The sequence below is a fragment of the Leuciscus leuciscus genome, assembly GCF_965113295.1.
Source record: "Leuciscus leuciscus genome assembly, chromosome: 16".
Taxonomy (NCBI): Eukaryota; Metazoa; Chordata; class Actinopteri; order Cypriniformes; family Leuciscidae; genus Leuciscus; species Leuciscus leuciscus.
This window is the reverse complement of record NC_138740.1, coordinates 12,635,690-12,657,395: the sequence shown is the minus strand read 5'-3', so window position 1 is coordinate 12,657,395 and position 21,706 is coordinate 12,635,690. Positions and strand designations below refer to the sequence as shown.

At 40.6% G+C, this 21,706-nt stretch overlaps 1 protein-coding gene across 1 annotated transcript in view; it reads left to right on the top strand.

Annotated features, from left to right (window-relative positions):
• Window positions 1–15,759: 15,759 nt before the first annotated feature.
• Window positions 15,760–21,706, top strand: part of LOC309477908 (uncharacterized protein) — a 61,268-nt gene continuing 55,321 nt past the window's right edge. The window contains exon 1 of the mRNA XM_082141414.1: window positions 15,760–15,787. The gene's annotated coding sequence lies outside the window, so the exon portion shown is untranslated. The remainder of the gene's footprint in view (window positions 15,788–21,706) is intronic.

The window sequence follows — 21,706 nt, the reverse complement described above, 5'->3', positions numbered from 1 at the left end:
ACGCGTTTTAGTTAAGATCCTGGTTTCAATGCCCTTAATGTATATAGGCTAGGCTACTGCTTAAAAAAATGTCACAACGCGTTTTGAGATTGTTTTGAATTAAACATTGAAGTTTAAAATGTAGTCTTATGCCACACCAGGCCGAGTGGCGTTACGCATTGTTCAAAAATAAGGTTTTATTCTGGCATGTTGAATTGGCGTTAGAATTTTGTTTTAGATTTATTAGATTTAGATTTTAGATTTCGTTAGATTTATTTTTCTCATAACAGCTAAAATAACTTAATATATGCCTTGTCTTAATATGACCTACTTAGGCCTAATATAGGCAATAGGCATATAATAGCCTATATAATAAATTAGCAAAACTTGGCCACTAAATATTTAATTTTCAGTTATTTTAATTATCACAATTAAAGTTTTCATTTTATTCAATTGAACAAGCGCAACAATCAGCATTTAATCAAATATTCTAAAAGATGTATTATTAATAATAATGTTATTTCAACATAATATTTCGTTTTTTCGACATAATATGTGCGTGCAACAAGCAAGATGTGTATTTGTAAATCCGGTGATGCGTGCAAAATTTTTATCAATAAACTAGTGTTTTCTGACAGTGTCGACTGCAAAGATGAAGTTGACGATCGCCATATTTGTAGTGAACGCACCTAGAGAGAAATGCACATAAAGACATAATCAGAGAGTAGCCTTTTTCTTTTCGTTTTGAATTATTTCGTTTGAAGACATTTCAAGCTTTGTGTATTTGATGTATTTATCATGTCTGTGTGAGGCATACGCTGAGTTTCGTTAAGTTAGGAGGATGAGATGCGCTCCAGCTGACGTGCAATGCAAGTGACCGCGCGGGCGCCTCCATGATTAGTGTCTGTTATATTTGCTTCTCTTACTTATTAAATCCAGCAATTGGTTGATGAAAAATTGATTAAAATTAAGATACAATTTATAGAAAACGAAATTCACTTTAAAGAAAGGTTTTCTACAAAACAAAACTTAATGAAGTGGTCAAAATCATGTCTGACCCACTCCATATCCATCTCTCGATATAATGCATCCTATCTTACTCGTGCTGTTCACTTTTCATATTCAACATAGATGGAAAAAAAATAACATTATAGTATTTTAACAAATATGATACTAAATGAGATTATTTAATGTCTACAACAGTATAATAGGCCTATAGACTCTATTTGTACAAATTGCTGCACATTAATTTAATTAAATGAAACCTTGTAACGAATTCACACTGTAGGGTAGATTGTGTACAGTTGAGACACCTTAAATAACTTGCGTTCGCAGCAAGCACAAGTTGTGATTTTTGCTGTGCACTTGCATATTAGTGTCAGCTGGGAAGGAAATATAGAGACCAGACCTCTTGGAACTTTAATTGAATACATAGCGTTGGTAAAGCATACTGAAATTACATCCCTACAAATGTATTGGGCCCTACTGAAAATAAATGTATCGAATTTAAGCAAAGTAGCCTAAATGTTAAGACTGTAAGCACTTTGCTTTTTTACGTAGCCTATAAAGGATTCTTATAGCCGACTTTGTGTTAATATAATTTGTAGAGAATTTTTTTTAACTCAAACATTAACACTGAAATAAATGAAACTAAATTATTGTAAATTTTTTGGCACACCACGACGAGTGGCGCTATGCATTGTTCTAAAGCCAGGTTTTATTAGTGTTCGACAAACGCGGCGGCGCGTTCATTTGAATGAAGAGCGCTTCTCGCTCGTGTGAGCGAACACACACTGGAACGTTAAGCCATGTCGCAACGAGTGAATCGTGGCAGAGTGGTTGAACTTACGTTACGATCATTTAGATGACACGGGTTCGAATCCCGAACTAACTTGGACTACTGATATTTGTATATTAGCCTATTAATGCATTGTATAGTCTATTTGTCTAGTTCTAAAACATAGTTTTTTGCTTATAGCCTATTTACAAAATAAAATCACCATGCATTTCCATTTTACACTAAGGAACAAATATTATACAATGACTTTACTTCTGTAGCCTATAATAATTCCAATCGTAATTTCAAAAGCAGTTCTGTTAAAAAAAAATGTATATAGGCCTATATAATTATGTATATATGACGTTTAAACGACAAACAATAAAATCAGAACCAGTATTCTGTTGCGTTCATGGTTCCAGTGGCAGTAATGCATCCACGGCTTTTCAAAATGTCACAAAGCGTTTTGAGATTGTTTTGAATGAAATATTGAAGTTAATAATTAAGTGTTTTGGCACACCACGACGAGTGGCAAACTCTTTGTTTTGTTTTGCAAACTCAGCTAGCCTGTGGGGGGTTTGGAGAAGGCAATAGTTGCTTTATCGTGGGGGTGCAGGACAGAGGTGTTAATGTTCCGTCTTTCATATGGAGAGTGTCGGAGCCAGCCTGATGCAGGCAAAGGCAAAATTCTTTTAAGGATTAATCTCAAAATCTCCAAAAGTCCATATGTAGGCCCTATATCTTATTAAATTATAAATATTGTAGTTTTATTGATTGTATTTAAAGGTTTTCCACACACAATTTCAATTTAGCAGATACAGAGCTCTTTAATTCGCGACCCACCTCGTTTTATTGTAAGGTGAATTCAGCAAGGCATGTTGTATCTTTGAAGGAACAAAAGCTATTTGTTACAGTTTTTTTCTTTCGTGATTTGTGTGGATGACACACAGCGACATATACAGTATTATCAGCTGTATGGTGGTTTTTTACGATGAAATGCTTCATTTCGAGAAAGACCCGCGCGCGCAGTGAGGGAGACGGACCAAACTTAAAAAAATATCCAGCGCGAGAGAGGCAAAAAAACCCGCCTGTTCTTAATTTATGTTGCTTTAAATGTTGCAAGAATAAGATTCTGTGTTTCTTATTTTGCATCACAAAGGGAATAAACTCTATCGATGCAACCCTGTTTAAATAAATAAACTGTCCCGACACTTTATTCGTACCTTGAAATGTGCGATGGGTTTTCAAACTTAATTAATTTTCTTTTTCTTTTACATTTTCATTGTTTATTTTTTAATTGAAAGCTATACTGTATTGAAAGTATTTTTCTGATTTGTTCGATCTGTTTTGAAAAATGTCTTCCGTTGCTATGGCCGGGTATTACTGTCAGTCATCTCAATCTCGTGAATGATTCACACACACAACAAAAATAATTTAGCAGATTAAAGACGAGCTTCATCATCTTCATTTTCTGGTGCGATCGGCTGACGGTCTTCCTTCATCAGATGTGTCGTCTTTGCAGCGGCTCAACTGGAATGTAGCAAATTTATGTTGTAATGTACAATTGATAATTAAACAAGATGATTGACTTTAATAAACAGATGCATATTTAAGCATCAAGAACGGAAAAACATAAACACTGTCGGCTACACTGAGATTCGATCTCAGATCGTTTGAAGCTCCGAGAGGCTATTGTTAATGCATTGACCACATAGCTATCGCCTGAATAGCCTAGGTCTACTATTTTCTCTGTTTTAAAAGTTTGTTATATTCTTTTTATTTTTTTAACATTGGCAATTTACTGAAAAAAAACAATATAGTGTAGCAATATTTTAGAACTATCAAATCTCTCTGCATTAATAATAAAAAAGTAGCCCATGTTTGTTCGGGATTTGAAACCGTGTCATCTGAATTATTGAAACGTAAGTTATAGCCTACTGTTGCAATCTCTGCCTCCCTCTGGCTGCTGTTGACAAAAAGAAACGCGTATGTGTGACGAAGTGAGCTTTTTGGGTTTCCGTAGTGAAAACAAAAAGCATAGAAAAAAAAAAGGTTTACGGTGCGAATGTAGTAGTGACGCAGTCGATAATTTCCAGTTGAATGCTAGCATAAAAGTGCCTTTTATGCCCGTCTATGTGTACCACTGCACTGTGAGTAATAAAGCCCGAGTTCATTGCTGCAACCATCCGACACTTGACTGTTTTGTGCTTCGGCTCTGTTAGCCCGGACCACTATTGGCAAGTTACCTGCCACGAGCCAAGTTATTATGTTGAGACCAGCTCGCTCCCAACCACGGTTCGGAGCGTGGAAGCTGTAAAGGTAACACTGGGGGCTTCGTCCGGGATCTAACAAGCAAAAAAAAAAAAAAAAAAAAAAGGTTCATCGGGCGCGTAATGACGGCGCTCGGGGCTCGAGCTAATGCTAGCGCTAGGACTACGAGGTCTGTTGAGATGGAAACCCCAAATGTAAGCACCAACCCGTTTTTAACGGATATAAGAGACATTAATGTGGACTCAGTTAATCACGGAGACGGCCGATATGCCGACAGCACCAACCCTTTCGCGGCTGGCACAGAACGAACGTTAGCCGCGGACGGCGCGATTGTTTACGGCCGGATGCCGTCATTCAACCTGGCTTCGCCCCCCACACCACCGTCATCACGGTTGACTAACCCGTTCCTAATGCCCGTGGAACCTCAGGATAAAACAGATGGTGAGTCCACATACTTTTATCAGCAAACATGTGACTGTTCAAAACGTGTGACATCCAGCTCAGCTGCAGCTCCATCGTACAGTTTGAAAAATAGCCCCACTCCAACGTTTGCCCTTCGCAGTGCAAACCAGCTAGCTAACCCGTTCACTTCCATGAGCTGTACGGCACAAAACCCATTTTCCCCGGCCCACGCATTGCTCTCCCAGTTCACTTCGACACCTTTTCCACCCTGCATGCCCCGGCCCGTGGAACGTAGTAGAGTAATAAGCTATGAAGATGACTATGCCTCACACTGTGATCGATATCAATATGGTCAGTCAGCTGTGCAAAGGGCCAAGTCGGCGCCACATATATCACACAAAGAGCCAGATGTTGAAATAATGGACACTAGTGATGATGAGTATTATGGGCATAAAGAGAGAATTCCAATATTAAAGCCAGGCCATTTCGATGGAACGGGCTCCTGGAAAGACTTTATTCACCGATTTGAAAGCTGTGCGAGGGCAAACCATTGGTCAGAAATGACAATGGCGGTTCAACTGAGATTCAGCCTGACTGGCGCAGCTGGAGCTATCGTCCATAAAAACCCCAGATCTGACCGCTGGAGCTACCGGCGGATTGTGACTGAAATAGAGACCGCCTACGGGCCGCGCTCTGACCATGCGGCAGCCATCGGCATTGAACTGAGACAGAGAGTTAGGGGGCAAAACGAAGCCTTACACCTATTAAGGGATGACATATACGAGAAAGTGTCCATTGTGTATGCTGACCGTACAGAGCTGGAGCAGGACGCCATCAGTGTGGAGGTCTTCACCAACGCCCTGGCCGACCCTGAAGTGGTGCAAAAACTACTGGAGAAGCAGCCGCGCACCCTATCCAGAGCGTATGACATTGCACACAGCTACGAGACTACCAAGAGGGCCGCCAGAACGGTCACACAGTTCATGCAGCCTGGCCAACGTGGTTTCGTAAATCAGAGAGCCAGGGCCGCCACAGTACGTGAGAATAGCAGCAGGTCAGCTTGCGTGGAGCCAGTGGGGGTAGCTGTTTGTTCCATCGACTCGCCAGAGAGGGCTCCAAGATTTAATCAGCAGCGGCGCCAGAAGAGAGACACAAATGTCAAAATGCCTATGGGGGATGTCCAATGCCATAACTGCTCCGGTCTGGGGCATATCCAGAGGAACTGCCCTTCCCCCCGTCGACCCAGACAGCAAGGCTGGACAGTCAATAAGAACACAGCACCCGACACAGGTAAAGTGGTCACCTGTACTGCGAGTCAGGAAGATGACATGTGTGTTAAGATATGGATATATGAATTGGAAATGTGTGCTCTGCTTGACTCTGGTGCTAGGAGGAATGTGTTGCCCCTCCATGTCTTTAACTCCATTCCCACAGAGTCCAGAACCCCAATGGAGCCATCTGTCGCACAGGTCCTGCAGGGTATCGGCCCCAGTGGTTTGGCAGTGCTGGGGGAAGTCAACCTACCAGTACAAGTTGGGAGCAGAGCTACCAATGTGAACTTTATTATTGCCGACACAACAGAGAACACAGAGGTAATTCTGGGGCACCCTTTCCTCCATCAGACAAGTGCCCAGCTGGACTATGGTCGCCGTGAGATAACCCTCTTCGGTGAAAAGGTACCTCGTTTTAACCCAAGCCATCAGTCCCGGGTGCACATTGTCAGAGTGGCCCGCACAACAGTGTTGGAGTCTGGGTGTGAGTATGTAGTGCCTGGCACCGCCCATCTGCGCTATGCTACTGAGGGAGACCTGATGCTGAGCCCAACCAAGGGTTTCATAGAAAAGCACCATGTTCTTGTGGCTCACATCGTCGTACAGGCGCAGCGGTCAACCAATGTGCCCATCAGAGTCTTTAACCCTGGTGCCCTACCTGTCACCTTGAAGAGAGGTGCTGTGGCGGGGATTCTACAGCCAGCCACGGTGTTGGGGAAGGTGGAGCCCCAGCCAACCTTGGCCCCACCGGCCCTTGAACCTACTAACTCTGTCTGTGCTTCTTTACCGACCCACCTGCAGGTCCTGTATAACGAGAGCTGTGGTAGTCTGTCCAAGGGCGACCAGGAGAGGTTGGCCCGCCTGCTACGGTCTTACAGTGATGTCTTTTCCTCTGGGCCCACTGACCTGGGCCGTACGGGACTCGTGCAGCATGATATCCTCACCACCCCGGGTCCACCTGTGAAACAGCAACCACGCAGGATGGCTAGAGACAAACAAACTGCAGCAGACCAGCAGGTGCAGCAGAGCCTGGACACTGGTGTGGCCCAACCCAGCAACAGCAGCTGGGCTGCACCAATCATTATGGTCAGAAAGAAGGACGAGACCTTGCGGTTATGTGTCGACTACAGGCCCCTAAACGAGAGAACCATAAAGGATGCTTATCCACTGCCCCGCATCCAGGACACCTTAGACACACTGTCCACTGCCAGGTACTTCAGCACGCTGGATTTAACATCAGGGTACTGGCAGGTGGAGATGACGCCGAGAGCCCGAAAAGCTGCTGCTTTCTGCACCCGTAAGGGCCTGTTTGAATGGAACGTGATGCCTTTCGGACTGTGCAACGCGCCGGCCACGTTCCAGAGGCTCATGGACCGTGTCCTGGTGGGGCTGCAGTGGGAGACCTGTTTGGTCTACCTCGACGACATCATTGTCCTGGGGCGGGACGGAACTGAAATGTTGGAGCGACTGAGTCAAGTGTTTGACAGACTACGCGCAGCCAACCTGAAACTTAAACCGTCAAAGTGTGTCCTGTTCCGAGAGCAAGTGGCTTACTTGGGGCACATTGTCTCCGCCAAAGGTGTCGCCACCGACCCCCAAAAGATCCAAAAAGTGGCTGGGTGGCCCGCACCCCAAAACGTATCTGAAGTGCGTCAGTTTATCGGCCTGGCATCGTATTACCGACGCTTCGTTAAAGATTTCGCCTCCGTTGCCAAGCCCCTCCATGAACTGACCAAAAAGTATGCACGTTTTAACTGGACGGACGAATGCCAGGAGGCGTTTGAACAGCTGAAAAGCCGTCTGACGTCAGCACCCGTGTTGGGTTATCCCCTCGACAGTGGCCAGTTACTCCTCGACACGGATGCCAGTGACTGGGGAGTTGGAGCAGTCCTCTCCCAAGTGCAAGAAGGTGTGGAGAGAGTACTCGCTTATGGGAGCAGGAGATTGTCAGCCACTGAGCAAAACTATTGCACCACCAGACGAGAACTTCTGGCAGCTGTCGAATTCACCTCTCATTTCCGGCAGTACCTGCTAGGGAGATCATTCATCATACGGACTGACCACAGCAGCCTGCGTTGGTTGACTCGGATGAGGGAGCCCGAGGGCCAACTCGCTCGCTGGCTGGAAAAACTGGCAGAGTACGACTTCCAGGTGATCCATCGTCCAGGGAGACACCACCAAAATGCAGACGCGCTCTCCAGAAGACCCTGCGGGATGTCCTGCCCATGCACAGTGCCAGAGCCTAGCCTTCATAACCAGCTTCAGCACAAAGGGATTCAGTGCAACATGGCAGAGAGTCCAGCTGCAGAGGATGCTGGGGAAACTCCTGCAGAGCAACCTCCAGTGGGGGTAGTGGTGCCCAAAGGTAGCTATGGAGGCAGCCCTGCAGTCGAGCCTAAGTATCTTTCAGTGGGGGTAGTGGAAGCTGTCAGTGACAACCCAGCTGCCTCTTCGTTCCGTCCAGGTGTCTACAGGGTCAGTGAGCCAGCCCAAACCAACCTGTTCAGTGGTTGGACCAGGGAGGAGCTAATCAGTGCCCAAGAAGCTGACCCAGATATAGCACCAGTAAGGAAGTGGATGGACAAAGGGATGGGCAGGCCATCCTGGGTTGACATAGCACCCTACAGCCCTGCCACCAAAGCCTACTGGTCACAGTGGAAAAGGCTCTACCAGAAAGACGGAGTTTTGTTAAGGAAGTTTTACTGTACGGATGGAAGGGTGTTCTATCCACAGATCCTGCTGCCTCAAGAGTACCGCGTCTCAGTGACAGAACAATTGCATGATGGCCCAGTCGGTGGCCATTTTGGAGGAGAAAGGACCCTCGCACGTCTCAAGGCCCGGTACTACTGGTACAATATGAGAGATGACGTCACCCTGTGGTGCCGTACTTGCACCAGCTGTGCAGCGAAAGCCCGCCCCAGGAAAACACCTCAAGCCGCCATGGGCACAGTGCGAGTTGGTGCCCCCTTTGAACGGATCGCAGTTGATTTAATGGGACCATTAAATGAAACTGAAAGGCACAACCGCTACATAATAGTAGTACAGGACTACTTTAGCAAATGGGTGGAAGCCTATCCTGTTCCCAACGAACAAGCAACGACAGTGGCTGAAAAGATTGTTTCCGAGTGGGTGTGTAGGTACGGAGCTCCACAGTGCCTACATAGCGACCAAGGTACCAATTTCGAGTCGGCTGTGTTCCAGGAAATGTGTGAGCTGCTGGGAATCGACAAGACGCGGACCACGCCGTTTCGCCCACAGTCAGATGGCCAAGTAGAGCGTTTCAATGCCACCCTGCAGGAAATCATAGCCACCACTGCGGAACGATGTCATTGGGACTGGGACATTATGACACCATATGCAGTCATGGCTTACCGCGCTACTAAACACAGCTCCACGGGCCTGACGCCTAATATGATGTTATTCGGACGGGAAATTACAGAGCCAGTGGATCTTGTTGCTGGGCTGCCACCTGACCCAGACAACACTACTACCTCTCCATCTTATGTTGTACAGCTCAGGAAACGGCTCGAGCAATCTCACCAGTTGGCCCGAGAGGCGCTGGGAAAATCTGTGGAGCGTGCTAAACGACAGTACGATAAAAATGTTTGCAGAGTCCAACACAAAGTCGGTGATGCAGTATGGCTCTTGGTCAAAGGCACAAAGAGAGTACAGAATAAAGTGCGAAAGTTCCTGCCTTCCTACGAGGGCCCATACTTCGTCGTTGGTGTACTGGACGATTTGGTCTATCGGATTAAAAGGGGCCCGAGGACAAAGATGAAAGTCGTTCATCACGACAAACTTAAAGCTTTCCATTCCAGGACAACACTTGACAATGACTGGGTCTTTCAGGAGGCTGAAACGTGGGCACCAGTGGAGGCACCACCCCCGTTGTCAGACCCCAGCTCTTCAGAAATCATTATTAGCCCCCTTGACCTTTGGGGCGAATCACCAGAGGCAGAGGACCCTGTGGTGGGTTCCCTTCCGGGTCTTTTCTCTTTACCACCATCATCGGCAGCTTCACCGAGCAGCAGCCAGCTCCCTTGCCACCCCGCTGAGCCTTCACTAATTGAGGCTGGGACCCAGCATGAGGCAAGGGGACAAGCTGCTCGCCCTGTTTTGAACTCCACCCCTCGGCGTCAACCCCGGAGGGTCCGCAGAGCTCCTGACATGTTTGGTGACTGGATTGGTTATTGAGCACATCTGCCTGAGGTTGGGTGTAGGCGGATCGCTGCCCTCCTCAGAGGAAAAGAGTTCCAGTAAAAATAAAGACAACAAAACAAAAGAGTTCATGTGTTGTCAAAACAAAAGAGTTCCAGTATTGTATCATTACAAAAGTAACTTGTTTATGTTGTTAAAAATGTGAAGATAGTTTGGGCTTAATATAATTGTTTACTATCAACAGTCGGTAATTTGGATACTAATGGGCTACATAGTTTTGTTATAGCATCCTGGGTATGTTTACTGCTAAGAACTTAGTTTAACAGAATATTTTGCTTCAGTTTTGCACTTGAAATCCTGCACCCCTGGGTAATTTTGCGCTAACTTTGGGTTGAGTGGTTAAAGTAATAGTCCCATTTTTCTCAGGGAATGTATAAGTGTCATGTCTACATTGCCTAGGACATTTGCTTACATGCGAAGGAGTATGCAAGATGCTTTAATGGACGTTGCCTCTTCACCTTAACTTTCCACTGGAGGAGGGTCCTTCAAGGACTGTGGGAAATACGGGTCATGGTTGGGGATGTTTGTATTATGACTGTCTAATTAATATTTCCCTGTGTACAGTGTAATGATTCTGGAGATATGTTAAAGGTTTAATCATTCTCCAGAGTGGGGGTAGTGTTGCAATCTCTGCCTCCCTCTGGCTGCTGTTGACAAAAAGAAACGCGTATGTGTGACGAAGTGAGCTTTTTGGGTTTCCGTAGTGAAAACAAAAAGCATAGAAAAAAAAAAGGTTTACGGTGCGAATGTAGTAGTGACGCAGTCGATAATTTCCAGTTGAATGCTAGCATAAAAGTGCCTTTTATGCCCGTCTATGTGTACCACTGCACTGTGAGTAATAAAGCCCGAGTTCATTGCTGCAACCATCCGACACTTGACTGTTTTGTGCTTCGGCTCTGTTAGCCCGGACCACTATTGGCAAGTTACCTGCCACGAGCCAAGTTATTATGTTGAGACCAGCTCGCTCCCAACCACGGTTCGGAGCGTGGAAGCTGTAAAGGTAACACTACAACTCGGCCACAAATTTGTTTTGTTTTATTTTGTTTGAAATGTATGTTTACATATTTTGCTTTCGTTAATGTTAACCAATTCTGTTGTAGCATAATAGGCCTATATTTTTTCCCTAAAAGTTGTTTTATTCTCTGCTTTGTTTGTTTATATTTTTACATATTCAATCAGTCTCATTTTTGTTCAAATAATGAAAAAAGTTTTGTTTTTTTTACAAGATCTAGCGCCATTTTTTTTTTTTTTTTTTTTTTTTTTTTTTAAATAAACAGATAGGAAACTTACCTTTTAAAATGCCGCAGTTGCTGCTGTTTTGCCCTGTCACTTGCGCCACCCGGTATAGCCTAGTCATTTCGCGAATGACTTTGAAATTCGACTGGTTTATTTTTGCTGCGGCAGTAGGCTAATAGGCATTGTGGTTGATTATTTATTAAAGAATTCAATTGATAATCATAACAACATGTAAGCCTATTTAATTCTGAATATAACAAAGAATGCTTAAACCGACTCACATCGGTTAGTAACTGCGAGTCCTGAAAATGTTTTAATTTTACGGTAAGTTATTTTAATTTATTTCACTGTTATGTTTCAGTTAATAAATCTACAAACACATTAAAATAACATGAAGTAAATGACAAGTAACCTATTGACATAGCCTTTCTAAATGATAGAAAAACTGGGCACACAATGTTAACGTGTGTCTACTTTGTTTAAATGTAATGAATTTGAATTCGTTTAACCACAATATTTATCTTGAATTTATCTGTGACCTCAGCTCAGATTACTGCCGCGGCAGATTACGTCATAAAGAGAATAAACTGACACTTTTCAAAGTCTGTGATTACAGCGCCACTCAGCGGTAAAAGGCAGCAAATACACATCCCAATTTTGCCGCCGCGGGAACGGCGGCGGTAAAAGTCTCATTCTGGTTGTCCACCATCTGTACATACCTTTAATTTCCAAGGTGTTTGATTTTCACTTTACCATGTTCATGTGCAGAGACTCATGTGAATGTTGAAGTCAGCAGGACTTAGTTGCATCTGGTCCCTGAAAGAAAAGAAAAAAAGAAAAAACTGTGAACATAATGATATCAAGAGAAACTATAGGGCTGCACGATTTTGGGAATAGATTTTAGATTTTTCTGGTTAAAATTCTTTTTAAAATTCACAGAATACACACACACACACACACACGTTTCCAACAATATATAATGAACACCAGGTTTGTTGTGCCTTGTAGGCATAGGCTACGCAGTGCTGCATAAAATAATAATAACAATAAATTAAATCTTCCAAAAGATTTCAAGAACAACTACGCTAGAGAAAAATATATTGATTATCATATGTTACTTCAAATGTTTCCATTCGTTATGATGATATGAAATGAGATAATAGTAAAAACATAAAGCCTAATGTTTGGTGCATTTTTCCTTTCAAACGCAATCGCGCTCCAAAATATGATACATTAAAACCCACAGCGCGCTCCAAAATATGATACTCAAACCCACAGCGCGCTCCAAAATATGATACATTCAAACGCCAGCGCGCTCCAAAATATTAAACATTATGGTTATACATATCTATGTTTGAGCAGATATCCACAAACAGTATTTATCAGGAAACACGGGGCTAAATAGTATAATATTCACCATATACAGTATCTAGCAACAGTTCAACTGCAATGTGAAGTTTATGCAACAATACCATAAACTAATAAGTAAGAATTTCTTACCTTACATATTTCTTGTCTTCAAATCGCGTTCTTCTTCTTCTGAGGTAAATCCATGTAAGCTCACAGCGTGTCTTCCAAACTTGACGAAAAGCAGAGACTTGTGAAGTGTTTTGGTGTTTTGTGTTTGAGGTAACGAGGGCGTTCGCGTCCCATGTGGAGATTTGCATGTGAATCTCTTTTGCGCGAGTGGGCGTGTCGAATTAAAAAGTAATTAGCAAGCGTTTGAGATACTGAACATCCTGTTGGTTTTATACAAATTACTTAAACAGAGAATATTTGTTTTCAGTTTGAATCCGATCATTTAAAAGTACACACTTAAATGTTTATAAAGGTAAATGGATCATAAATGTGTGAGAAGTATTCATCGAGTTTTGTTTCAGTTTATAGACGTGCTCAAGAAAAAAAAGTTCACCGCGATGGAGAGGCAGAACGCACACCCTGTTTATTTTCTTTATTTTACAAAAGCACAATGTTTTGATTTGATTGTAAGTGGACACATACAAAAGTAGAAATATCACAGATTATTTTTTTATATTTCTTTTTTCTGTATAACCATAAATGACGGAGTAATTTAAGTTTATGTTGCTGCTATGTGAAAAAAATCCAGCAAAACGCGGGGGCGCGTTTCTCGACCTCAGAGGATTAAAGTGTGAAGATGTCACACCCTCAGAATTTGAGTGAGCCAGTAAGAAGTTTTCCCTTTGGAGGGAAATTTTACAATCCTTTGTGTTCTAGCAGGGCATTTGAATATGTAAGTTGATTGGGTGTTTAAGAGAAGAACCTTCAAGATTCTTAAAATATGAATGCGTCACATAGTTGGCAAAATGTGATGTAAATTAACAAATGGGGAACTAAGATTGGATTTCATAGATAACAAACATGCTACACGTGTTTTAGTTAACCATAGTATGCAACTCTGAAACAATAATACAATAGAGTTCAAAAGAGAGAATTAATACATATGCCAAACCCCATGTGTCTGATCTGTCTCAGTCTCTACATATCCCCCATTTCAAACGTTGTTGTCCGTCCTATAGAACTGAATTCTTTGTTTCAGGTTCGCAGTTGATGACACTGACGTTCCCCTCCATCCTCCCCACCACCATCAGGTTGGCCCTGTCCATCCATTGGGGGTAGACTCCACCCCTACCTTCATCTTCAGGCAGGATCAGCCAAATCTGCATCCCCAGGATTTGAACTAAGAACGGGACTTACGCAAAATAACTTTTCTATACAACTAAACATGAATCATTGTAGCGCACTACTATCTGTTAATACTTTATGGAATAAAATCCATGCAAACATTCACCTGCCTTCTGAGTCTTTCTGGTAGAACTGCAGTGATATGTGATCCTTTGGGAAGTCAAAGAAGTAAAACTATGAAATGAAAATACTACAATGGAATGCCTGAAGTTTAATTGCGAATGGCCAAGAATTTAAAAGATGTGTACATCAGTTAACAGTGTTACCAGACATTATATGTATTCAGGAGACTTGGCCTCATCCGCAATTACATTTGATCATTCCTGGGTACAAGTTGTTTAGAAAGGATAGAATTGGATCAAATGGTGGGGGATGTGGAATCTTTGTTAAAGATTGTTAAAGGTAGCTTTTAGAGAAATAATTTTAGATAATCATAGTGAATATGTCGTTGTAGAGGTATATGGACACATGGAGGGGAATAAAGGTGAATTTATCAACAAAATAAAATAAAGCAAATGAAGTGGAGGTTTGATAAAGCTGACTGGGATCGATTTAACAAGTTATGCATTGATGGAATGGTGAATTATAGTACTGAAGTTGAAATAGACTTATGTTCTGACAGATTAAATTTAATTATTAGAAATGCAGCTGAAGAATCCATTCCTAAATCGGAGGGTAAAGGTAGGAAGAAAATTGTTCCTTGGTGGAATTAAGAATGTACTAAAGCAGTTAAAGATAGAAGTCATTTAGGGAGCTAAGGAATACATTAATTGCTGCAATATCAGAGAAAACGGTTCACAGGCAAGGACAATGATTAAGCAAGCTAAAAGAAAATACTGGCAATCATTTTGCTCCACAATAGGAAAGGAAACTCAATTGGGAGAAGTATGGAGTATCCTAAAACAATGATGGTTGGAGTTTATAGAACTCAGAATATTCAATATAGATGAAGGGAAAACAGCAGTGACTGGAGAAGAAAAAGCTGAACTGTAAGCCTACATATTTCACAAAGCACACAGCACAGATAATCTAGAAGAAAATTATAAGAGAAGGAGAGAAGAAATTTTAAAGCAACAGCAAGATATTTATATAAAAAACAAAAACAAATAATCAAATAGATTTAGATGCCACCTTTAAAATGTGGGAATTAAAACGAGTATTGATGAGGGTTAGAAGTAGGCTACTGCCCCAGGAAAAGATAGAGTTTGCTTTACTATGGTTAAACATATGAATGATATAATACTTCAAGCAATATGGATCTTTTTAATAAAATATGTGTGGAAGGACAACTGCCTTAATTCCCGATATACCAGGAAATGAAAAATATGATAAAATGGCTAAAGAGTCACTTAAACTGAACACTCCTACTATTACAGTTTCATTAAGTAGGATGGAAGGAAAAAGTATAATTAAAGAAGCTTGCAATTGGAAATGGTAAGGAAATTGGAATGACTGTAAAACAGGAAGACATTTTTATAAAATACAAAAAAGCGTAAGAAAAAGTTAAATGATACAAAACTTAAATAGAAGATTGGAACATTTTAACAAGGCTAAGAATTCTACACTTCACATAATTGGAAAGCATGCGTACTGGATTATGTGACCTATGCCAAGTAAAGGAAACAGTTGGACATGTGTTGTGAACAGGAAAGGAATTAACTACAAAGAGAACTACAGAACATAGGATGCAAATAATTTACAATCAGCAACATATTAAACACAAAACCAGGATCTGGTAAAAATTATAAAGACAGTTTTAAAATGTATTAAGAATAGTGGACCTAAGAATAGAATCTAGATCTCATCATGACTGAAATCACTTCACACTCCAGCACAGGAGGTGGCGGTGTTACCAAAAAGCTGGTATGCGACCCGCCAATAAATCCTTAGAAGAAGAAGCAGCTGAGACTGATCTGCTGTTCTTCAGACTGTGAGTACATTCATTTAATCATTTAATAGGAAAAATCTAAACCCTAAAGAGTCAGTTCATTTAGTGAACCAACTGATGTTGTACATTACGCTCTGGTTAATGGTTTTTCAGATTACAATTTGTGAAGATGATGAGGTTTATTTTATTTTTTATTTTTTTATGTAATGAACAAATGAAACCTGTTAAACAGAGTTTAAATGCATGTAAATCAATGAGAAACATAAAAATCAGCTAGAGGAGTTGAAATGTTTCTAAACAGTTGTTTGAGCAAAACACTTAAAGCTGGATAATTGAGAGTGATTGTTAATGGAGAAAGAATTGTTTCATTATACCAAATAAATAGATTGAGATTCACAAATAAATGTAAAGAGATTCACTAAAATTTATCAAATTCACAAATAAATAAAGATCCACAAATGTATAGAGTCTAACTAAAATTAATTAATACAAAATATTTACAAATGTGTACAAATGTCACAAACACATCTCTGCATGACATTCATTTATGAATCGTTTCCTGTGTATTTGTAGATCCCTACCAACCCTCTACTACACACACCTTGGCAATAAAATCGCCATTGGCTAGTACATTTTTTAGTTTACTCGCAAGACTAACATACTATACACACACACACACACACACACACACACACACACACACACACATATATATATATATTAGTGGTGGGCCGTTATCGGCGTTAACGTGCTCTTATCGCGCGATAAAAAAAAATATCGCCGTTAATCTATTCTGCAAATTGGGTTGGGAGATGGCTATGATGACGCAATCTACCCGCGGTCGTGAGGTAAACCCGGCTGCAACGCATATTCGTCGTCATCTTAAGTAAACACGGCTGAAAGTGAAAGCTGCTGAAAAAGATCGGTGCAAGTTGTGCAACATCCATTATTTGGACTTGGTTCGGATTTAAGCCGTCCGACAAACAGCAGCAAACTATAGACAGAGTGTGTGGAGTGACAGTTCGGTAAGTTAACACACGACTAATCCGTTCTACCACCTCAAATTCAAAACGAAACATGATATCACTGAATACCAGCGCGCGCGTATTATTCCCATTCCAATAGTGGTGTAGGCTAGCACATAATCTCTGTCTGCGCCCGATTTTAAGAATCGTTGTTGTGTTTCTTTTTAACTGAAAAGACATCAGTTAGACAATATTCTCATTTTAAATTTGGGGTTTCATAAGCTCCAAGCCATAATAAACATTAGACCTACTTAAGTCTCTGCAGCTAGTGTACTTAAATTTTATTTATCTGCAAAATTATGTTGTATACTTACAGTTTTGCACAATATATGTTCTCAAAACTACATACACCCTTTAAAAAAAAAAAATACATTTAGCAGTTGTTTAGCAGGGTCTGTGTAATCTGTTCTGAAATGGTTTATTATAATATACTGTATATCGTTATCGCAAGAGGCTGCAATGTATATCACAATATAGATTTTAGGCCATATCGCCCATCCCTAATTGATAGCCTATAGTAGTTGATAATAACATAGGCCTACCTAATGTTGCCTACGGACGGTAACAGTACAGTAGTAACCTTTTACAGTGAGTAGAACAGCTTTCTCAAGCAGTTTGTGATGCATTTTGGAAACAGGAGATGAGCCCCTGGTCTAATGCGCCACCTGGCTTGAGAAACCCGTTCTCAAAGACTTACTTTTATAGTCATTATTTGGGTAGCACACATATTCTGAATGCCTTCGGCAGAATTCAAATGAGCCATTTTAATCTAGATTAATCTAGATTAATTTCAAAATTAATCTAGATTAATCTAGATTAAAAAAAATTATCTATGCCCACCTCTAATATATATATATATATATATATATATATATTAGGGCTGTCAAGCGATTACAATTTTTAATCTAATTACTTACGTGATGTGACGATTAATTAATCGCAAAACTCCTTCCCTCGCACTCCTTTTTTTCAGAAAGCTTATATCATTTCATTTTTATAATATTTTTTATATATTGTAATGCAGTTTGTTTTGGAGGTTCTTTAAATTGCTAGATTTTATCAATAAATAATATAATTTAAGCACATTCTTCACATTCTTTCAACTTAAATTCAAAATAAGTCAAGTCAAGTCACCTATTGCGCTTTTCAGGGCTCCAGACTAACTTTTTTCACCTCCGTCCTGGAACCGTCCTGAAAAACTATTTGAACCGTCCTAAAGTGAATGTCAACCGTCCCAAAATAAACATGTTATTTTTGTACTTTGTTATTATCATCTATAGTTGTAAGTTGTTGTTAGTCACATAATAAAAACACCATTAAAATTTTACGATATATTATTATATTTATTTAGCTCCATTCAAAGTAGTTATCTGTAAACAGGTAAAAAACAGATTTAATAAAAAATAACATGAGTTAAATGCTTTTTTTGTATTCATGCAGAACAAATCTTTTTTTTTCTTTTTTTTTACATATACGAAAAATAAGATAAAAATACATACAGCTCAAAACGTTTTTGAGTTGGTTGGATTAAAAAATAACAAATAAATACTGGTGACTACATCTTAAAAATATCATCATTCTTTATTCTTTCAAGCAGCAGACATATTTATTTGTATGAATTAAATATAATGAATCCTTATTAAAGCTATTAACGAACAGTGAATGCTTTTCTCTTTTTCTTTTGTTGCTTGATCAATATTAAGGACACAAACCGCATTCACTTTAAGACATCGGATCATGTCCAATGACGTGCGCTGATGCACATCCGATACACTCAAAACTGTTTAAGACATAACCAACATAGTTATAGTGAACTCTCCAAAACGAACATTTAGACATAATGTTGTGTGTATTTGTCCAGACACGAAAGAGAGCTCAATTCCGTACTCGCGCGCTGTATAGGTATCTGTGCATGGCGGGTCGGGTGTGTGCGCACAGAAAACAGTACCGAATAGAGCTCTTTTTTTGCGTCGTCACTCTAATTCAGATCTATATGTCTGCTCTACTCATTCTCCCAGACGTTTACTTTTTTAACGTTTTATGAGACATTCAGCGCATGTCAACCCGTGTGCCGCCGGGTAGATCAGCACGTCACAGTACAAATGTGCGCATCTACCACAAACGCAGGACATCAGTTCTGACTGGATCGCTTCCCAAATATTCACTATCTAACATTTTTGTCTAGTTTTTATTCGTTGACGAAAATGTCAATAGATTTTCGTCATTGTTTTTGTCATTCAAAACTAGTTTTTATTTAGTTATCGTCTCGTTTTCGTCTGTGAAAATAAGCCATGTGATAGATGTACCGCGAAACAAGTCTCCGGGTGAGTAGCCGGCCAGTGATAGTAACTATAGTAACAGCATTAGAAGACGCGCTCCGTTGTAGTCAGCGCTTGGTCGGTTAATTTTGGCATTTTCTAAGTTGTGACCCTAATAGGCCAGTAATAAATGAACACACAAAATGTCTTTCGTCCTGTAGGCGTCCTGGAGAATATTTCTGTTCGTCCTAAACACATTTTCTATCGTCCCCAGGACGATAGGACGCCGTTAGTCTCGAGCCCTGGCGCTTTTTACAATACTGATAGTTTTGAAGCAGCTTTACAGTGATAACAGTAAAATAATGCAACAAAATTTGTTTCGGCTGTACAGTAGATCTATAAGAAAATAGTGTCATAGTCCAACTTAATTAAGTTTCCTTACAGTTCGTTCACTCTCGACGTTCGTCGATGAGCGACTGTGGGAATCTCGTTAGAGAGCCAATCTACTTTCCTTGAGAACTGCCCCCCCCCCCCCCCCCCCCCCCGACTGAGCCTGGTTTCTCCCAAGGTTTTTGTCTCCATTCTGTCACCTGATGGAGTTTTGGTTCCTTGCCACTGTCACCTTTGGCTTTTGGCTTACTTAGTATGGGACACTTAATATTCAACAACAATATTACTGATCTGCCTGCATTGGCACCATTATATAAGAACTGAACTGAGCTGGATGATGACATCTGTTTTTACCAGACTGGCTGTATTAATAAATTAACTAAATAACCAATGCACATTGGCGTGCAGTCATTTGCAACAGCTGCTCTGCCTCGCAGCGCGGGTATATAATGAGCAGAGGGTGCAATTGCACTTCAGCTTTTCGCTTCGGAGCCGAGCTTGTGTATGTCTCTGAAGAGTGTTTTCTAAGAAGAGAGAAGAAGCTTGACGTGGTGTTGGAGATAGGGTGCGTGAGTAGTATATATGCTATGGCAAGTGTCAAAATTTGATTGATGGCTTCCGGTTGTCATTGACCTTTCCGGTTGCCCTTCCGGTCACTATTGTTATGGATTGACCTATTGACCCTTCCTATCCGTCGATCATGTGGTTTTGACAGTTAGTTTTGACCTATTGCCCCTTCCTATCCCTTCGATCATGTGTTTTGACAGGTTGACCTTCCGGTGTCTATCCGGCATATGTTGTTATGGTTTGCCCTATTGACCTAGCAATTCTTTGATCATGTGGTTCTGACAGAAAGTTTTGCCCTATTTGAACCTTTTTAGTCCTAGATCATGTGGGTTTGACAGAAGCTTTTGCCATTTAACCTTTTTAACCCTAGATCATGTGGGTTTGACAGAAAGTTTGAAGGCGCTGTTAGGATATGTGTCAGCATCTCCTCCGCATTCCAGAGCACATTGTGTGCCCCTTTGGAATGAGAGAAGAAAAAAAGACTGTGTAAGTGTGTCACACGACCATTGAAAAACAATTATACAAACAGTTAAATGTTTATAGAGTGCTGAAGAAAAACAACATACAGGTTATGGAAATCAGTGTGGTGTCTATCACACAAAAGAATAAATGAATAAGGATTAAAGAATACAACACACAATATATAATATCATACTAAAACCTACCACAAAAAAGTTGAAAACATACTGTTCTTTAAAAGTATAAATGAAATGGTTACAAAATAATTTAACTAAGGTTGAAAAACATTCTGTTCTTTAAAAGTGTATAAAAATAAAAAAAGCTTACTAAAACCAATTCATTCAGTTTTAGATGAATAAAAGAATAAAAATTCATCTTACATTATTTAGAGAGTTGAAGAAGCCATCCATACCATGGATGTGCACAAAAATGCAATGTATGAAACGGGGTCACAGCTCCATCTGTTGGACTCTCTCTGAATCAGCGATCAGAATGAGACAATGTGTTAGGGGTACATTTATTTCAAAGTTTAAATGATATCTTTATAAAATGTTTTTTTATTAAATGTAATATATTATTAAAAGTCATAATAATGTTTTTAAATTCAATACATTATTAAAACTGGTAAAACAAAAACACTGTTTTTCCTGTACTAGCTCACCAGAGCACTCAGAGTGGCGCGCGTGCATGCGTCTATGCGCGTGTTCTCTCTGGCTGAGTTCTGACCCCCACCTCGCATTCCAGAGCAGTGATAGTGAGAAAAGGTTCTCCTAAATATCGCGCTAACTAAAGTTGAAAAACATACTCAATATAAAATAGGATATTAAGACAACTATTTCGTGACTTAACGCTGATGTAAACAAAAACTTTGTAAAACAATCATTATCTCTGGTGCACTGGGTTGAATATGGTAGTCATCAAAAAAAAAAACACAGATGATGGACATTTTTGCGGATGGTTCGACAGGTTGAAATAAATTATAGCTAGTTAGTTAGTTAGTCTATATCCTGCCTTTCACTATGTATGTATGCTGACTTTGAGGTCTGTATTCGCTGAATCGACTATAACACTGATACACAGCGGTCATATTTTCTCTCGTATTGACTGGCGTTTGTTTAAAAACACAGATGCTGATCATTTTTTCCGGTCGTTTGGCAGTTTGAAATAAATTATTACCTCTTCACTAGGATGTGGGGATTCTGCCTCGTGATAAGGCATTTCCTGGGACACGAATTTATTCCTTATACAATAGCTCCATCTCG